The sequence below is a fragment of the Gymnoscopelus braueri genome (assembly GCF_963280865.1).
Source record: "Gymnoscopelus braueri genome assembly, chromosome: 2".
Taxonomy (NCBI): Eukaryota; Metazoa; Chordata; class Actinopteri; order Myctophiformes; family Myctophidae; genus Gymnoscopelus; species Gymnoscopelus braueri.
Window position 1 is genome coordinate 53,932,465 of NC_137604.1, and position 6,299 is coordinate 53,938,763.

Here is a 6,299-nt window from a genome sequence, read left to right on the forward strand (position 1 = left end):
TGCAATAAGCTACATCAAATATGGCAGTCAGACATCTCAAGAACCACCAAGATCAACCTTTTCAAAGCCTGTGTGGAAAGTATCCTTCTGTATGGTGCCGAAACATGGACAATGAATAAGGAGCTACGGGATCGTCTGGACGGAACATACACAAGACTCCTCATGCGTGTCCAGAACCTTTCATGGAGGAACCATCCCACTAAAGCTCAGATTTATGGTGGCATCCCCTCCATCTCAGTTGTTGTGGCACAAAGAAGACTCCGCTTTGCTGGACATTGTCACAGAGCAAAAGACCAGGTCATTTCGGATATTCTTCTGTGGAGACTACCCTGCCCATCAAGAGGAACCAGACCACTCACATTTCCAGATGTTCTGAGTAGAGATACAGGACTGACTGTGAATGAACTTGGGGTGGCAATGAGCAACAGAGACCAGTGGAAGCAGCTTGTGTCGCAGATCTCGAGGGCACTCGAATGATGATGATGATGATGACACTCCAATATATTCCAGTGATACCCTGAACAGTTAGATATACATGAACACTTTTAATGTCCTGAACTGAAATAATTGTAGTTGTAATATTCATTACGTACACAAATTCACAACAATACACACATTTCCAAGTGACTGATTAGGTGCTTTTATTTTAAAGGAAGATGCAGCAGTTATTATTGTACTTCCTTATTTTATGCATGTTTTTGTATTTCTTTTAAATAATTTTACAGGATAGAGAAGTAGCTCTGCAATACAACAATAACAGATAAAGAACCAAAAATACAGCTGGATTAAAATAAAAATACATTTTCTCTTTTCTTTTGTGTAGATTATTTTCACCATTGAGGATAAAAAAGAAATTACAATATACTGGAGATCAGACCCATTACATTGATTATACATTCAAATATCTTTCAAATTAAAATTGTACAATTTATCACAATATCATTAAAATAGAAGCTATATAAGTCTTTCCATTTTCACAAAATCAAGACTTGCGGCTGCATAGGTTTACAATGCGGAAGAAGATACAGAGTATACAGACTGTTAACTTATACATTTATAAATAGATTTACCTCATTCCCATCGTTGATAAAGTTACTGAACAATAGAAGTACTACAGTAAAATGCGTACATTTGGGACTTAAAGAAGAATAAAACTTGTGTAATGCACTTTTAAATAAAACATTTTGGAAATGCATTACTGTTATGTTATCAGATATTTATGTAAATAGGATGTGCCTACTATGTTTTGTTTAAGGTTAAGGTAACAAGCCTGAATAGAATCGCTATTCACTCATTTCAGCATTTCTTTCACCAACAGTGACTCGTCATCTCACCCATCATAAATGTCCACTGTCATGGAAGGTGTGTTAGTGTTTGTCATTGAGGCCTTGACTGTAAAGCTACCGTCTCTGTGGGTGATGGGGTGCGCTGCCTTGCGTCTGACAAATGCGATCTCATTGTTGTAGTACATCTCACGATAAAGATTGTTATCGCAAGCTTTGTCCTTCGGAAAGAATCCTGCCGCAAACCAGTTGGAGTGAATGAGAAAGTTGTAGGGCACAGAAAACATGAAGGCAAATTTCTTGTCTACACGCTTTGTCTCGGTATTGAAGAGATTGTAGGTGAAGACACCAACAGCACCCTTGGCGGCATAAGGTGTCTTAGCGAACGCCAAAGCCGTCTCCATGTTGGGGCCAACATCAGCTGCAATGGGTACGGAGCTCGAGCCACTGGACATGTACACACTTAAAAGTAGGAAGAAAAAAGTTTAGAGTAACTCATTAAAAACGATTAAAAATAAAGTATTATAAACAATAATCAAGTAGCCTACCTGGGGTCAGTGAGTTTGTGGGAGGTACAATGATTCTTAATCAGAATGTCGCACTTGCGATGAGTTGGAAGGATGCCATCGATCCAACTACCATCACTCACAGTGGCGCTTAAACATAATATATACATACATGTATATATCATAGACATGATGAGTGGAAGGTAATAGCCTGGGAAGAGTGAGTGCCAAGAAGATGTTATTCAAGGATCATGACATTTTGACTTCTTCTCACCCAGTGATTGCTTGCCCTGAGTCATAATCTGATTTGTATTTCTTCATACATTAAAAATATATATAAATAAAATAATACATATTGAGAACAATTCCAAGGTTTCAGAGAACATTGCCCTTGAGCAACATGAATTTGCAGTCATGTTACAAATAAAACATTTGCACTGTGAACAAGTCAGTCAATTAAGTGTAAATCCACTTTTTGGATTTCGGATTCACTTAAATATTAGACTATTAGAATATTTAGACTTTAAGAAGAATAAAAACATTCATTTGTTCTGAATGGACTGTTACTCTAACACATATTATGCATCATCAAAAGGCAAATCACTAACTGGACAGTAATGAAACTCCTCATTTGCAATTGAGCCTTTATTGGGGAGCTGGTTCTAGTTTATTTAGCCAGATCAAATAAATAAAGTAAATAACACCACAACACACATCTTCAGAATTCCCTGTTTACATGAAAGAAACAATGTTCTTACCTGGAATCAAAATGTAGCTGTCCGTATTCAGTTCTTGGAGAACTTATTATTATTTGAAGCAAATGACAAGAAATATATAACACCATAGGGCAGGGCCTTTTCCTAATAGGCCCCTCCTTTTTAAAACCAGCCAATTACCTTTGTCCGATAATAACATGGGCATATTAGGTATGCCCCGCCCCACAAACCCTGGGGGGGGGGGGGCATACCTAAATTCTGGCACATCAACCATTGGATGTGCCAGAATTTTCTTCAATTAAACAAAGACAAAACTGAAGTAATAGTTGTTGGAGTCAAGGCAGACAGATTAAAAGTCAGCGCCCATGGCCCCATGCAACTCCAATCTGACTTGCATGTGCGAATGGAGCACGCAAGTATTATTGAGTATTTCCTTGCGCAGACCTTCTGATGAATAATGTAATGATAGTGGAGAAACAGGATGAAATTAGCCTTTTGAATGCGGCTGCGGCATAGTTGAATCCCTGAATGGGCATTCTGGGCCCAAGCCCAGGGCCCAAAAGGTCAGAGGGGCCCTGTAGAAAATTGGGCCAACTGAGAGGCATTCAACCAGGAAATTTAAATCATAGCGGCCCTCATATGTGTTATTTATTGTTACATATAAAAATTATAAAGTAGTGAAAGCACATAACCAGTTGATCAGTCAGTGTATCATATAATTCCAAGGTAAAGGGCCCCAGCATGATAATCTATAGTACCAGACTGTTTTATAAACCATATACAGTATTGCAGCTCTCATGTGACACTACTTGTTTTCTTTCACTCTATGGGAGGACAATGATGACAAAAAGATAATAATAATACGAAAAAAAAGAGAAGTATGACTAAGATACAGAAGTGGTCAATTTCATCATCAACTTCATGTTGACATTTATTGTGCAGTAGATCATATCTCACAGAAGGGCTGGAGAGTCACACCAGGCCACCCTACCTAGTACTCACACGCTGCACGCATAGGCCTACACATTTTTGGGTTGCTTGGCAGACATAAAAGTACCACAGCAAACTATGCGGCAAAATCTACAAGCACTTAACCCATTCAATCCACGAACACATACTGTGTCATTTTATATTTTTATAGCTATAAATTATTATTTTATACTTTGAGATATTCAATGATTTAAAAAAAAAATTGTGCAAATCTTTGAGTATATATATTTTTGAAGCGAAAATGTGTAACTCAAATCTTTGCTTCTGGAGGTCCCCGGAAAAAAATATTTTGACATGGGGGTCCGTGGCCAAATACATGTAATTTTGGGGGTCCTTGACATGAAACATTTTGAGAACAACTGTTGTTATAGCAACATAAGTTTTTTCAGAAAACTGTTAGGATTTAGAAGACATTTATTGAATCGGCCTAAGGTCTTTTTGAAGACCCCCCATCTCAAAATATTTTGTTCCAGGGACCCCCATAATGATTTGAGTTTTTAGCCTAAGAAATCTAAAGTGACACAGATGCGTTCCCGGATTGGATGGGTTAATGCAATAATGCTTTGACAGTAACTAGTAGTGCCAAATAATGTTATAGGCTAAAAGAAGAGCCATAGAATATCAACTATGGTGTTGATATGCTAAAAGTTACACCTTTTTAAAGTTTAAGAGCTAGTTTGCAGCTTGTTACGGGCTGGTGATTAATAATAATGAATACATACAATGCTTAATACAATCCCTAGGAATATTCAAATAACGAAATTGCCAATATTATACCAATTACTTGGTGTCTATACTGTTTGTGGCACAGTGATTCTCAACCTTTTTAATTTCAAGAGACCCCCAGATTGATATTGTCACTGTCGGGTGGAAACCTTGCATGTAAGAAAATATATATATAATATGAAAACACAATAATTTATTTCATTGCATTTTTTATTTAATTTAAATTAATTACCTCTTTTATGTATTTATCGATGACTTTTCATGACCACTTTATCTATTTCGTGATGACTTTTCAAGTTCATTGGTACAACATTTTTATTTTAAATAAATAAAATAGAATACATTTTTATTTCATAGCATTTAAAAAAAAAACATTACCTATTTTATGTATTTAATGATGACTTCTCATGACCACTTTATCTAATTTGTGATGACTTTTCAATACCATTGGTCCAAACATTTAATTGTAAATACCACAATGTAATAAATGAAAAAACACAATGAAATTATTTAATTGAATTTTTCATTATTTCATTGTCATTTTTACTTATTTCACTTTGTTTTATATTTATTTCATTGTGGTATTTATAATAACATTTTTGGACCAAATAAAAAACTAAATCGGGATCGACACGGGATGGGACTGATCTACCCATGTTGCTCTTGCTCTTTTGTACAGTACATGTGCGTGTACTATATAATGAGCAGAACAGTGGGCTGTCTGCGGATCCTCACAGCTACACTGGCGTACAAAGTATAATCAGGCCTATAATGGAGATATGGTCCGGTGCGCTCTTATAGCACTACACCATATGCACACACATGGGCCTACATATTGCCCCCCTATATTGCCAGTGCTAACTCTCAAGCATAGCTGGAATGGGTATGCTGGGCCCACGCCCAGGGGCCGAAAGGTCCGGGGGGCCCTGCGGAAAATTGGGCCAACTGAGAGGCACTGAGGGGCGGACTGGAAACTAAAATCAGCCAGAGAATTTATAATTCATATACTGTACTGTACAGTGCTGTATACTGGCTGGTTAAACATACAATCTTGATATAGCATACAGTAGATATTATGCAACAAGCATGAACCTAGCTAGGTTTTATGGTAGGCCTACTTAATAAACAAAGAACAATCAACAGAGGATAGGCTGCATGGGGCAAGCTGGATTTTCTGACAGAATAGTGGCTTTCCCAGGGCCTACAAGCAGTATTTGGCCAGGGCTGGCTGTCTTAATCCAAACGTACACACATGTGGGTAGGGTGGCCTGGCTGAGTGGGTGTATGACCCCTGCCTGAATTATTGTCCCGGTCCAGCCCTGGTGTGTGATGATATGATCTACTGGACAACAGATGTCAATATGAAGTTGATGATAAAATGTACCGCTTCTGTATCTTAGTCATACTTCTCTGTCTCTCTCTTTTTTATCTTTTTGTAACACAAGGACAGATTAGTCATACTTCTCTCTTTCTTTTGTATCTTTTAGTCATCAGACGGACAGATTAGTCATACCTCTCTCTTTTTCTTTTTACTTACCTTAAATTTAGAGTAGGCGACACTCCCCGTTGACAGGGGCAGCCCGTAGGAGTACATGCAATGACCAATATCACCCTCCCCGCCCTGCTTCCCTCCACAAACACGGGCCAATTGTGTTCACATAGACGCCCGACAAAGCCGGTTGCACCACTGTGGATTCGAACCCACAACCTCTCAAAGGATTCGAACCACTGCGCCACCCGAGCACCATACCGCTCTCTTCTTGTCCTCACTCCTGCTGCCACGGCCCTGTACACAGCACACATACTACAACAGATTTACGGCTGCGGAAGCTTTGTCTGAGGCAGATGTGCGCTGAGTGCGTGCGTGCATTTGTATGTGTACACGTTTGTGACAGTCTAGCTCTCTTCATGTTACTGCCATTAGGCCTGAATGTGTGTGGGGATGGCACACTTGCCACTCAGTTGACTTATTTGTCAACAATGGTCTCTGGTGCCTCTGGAATCAGTGTTGGCATGCACTCTAGTATTCTGCAGGTGAAGATTGATAGGCCAATCAATCTATGTGCAAGAGTCACACA

At 38.7% G+C, this 6,299-nt stretch overlaps 1 long non-coding RNA gene across 1 annotated transcript; it reads right to left on the bottom strand.

Moving 5' to 3' along the window:
- Positions 1-642: 642 nt before the first annotated feature.
- On the bottom strand, positions 643-2,584 carry LOC308100258. The gene is made up of 3 exons (XR_013934427.1): positions 2,548-2,584; positions 1,832-2,000; positions 643-1,745 (listed from the first exon to the last, which is right to left on the bottom strand). It is a non-coding gene; the product is annotated as an uncharacterized lncRNA (long non-coding RNA).
- Positions 2,585-6,299: the final 3,715 nt, after the last annotated feature.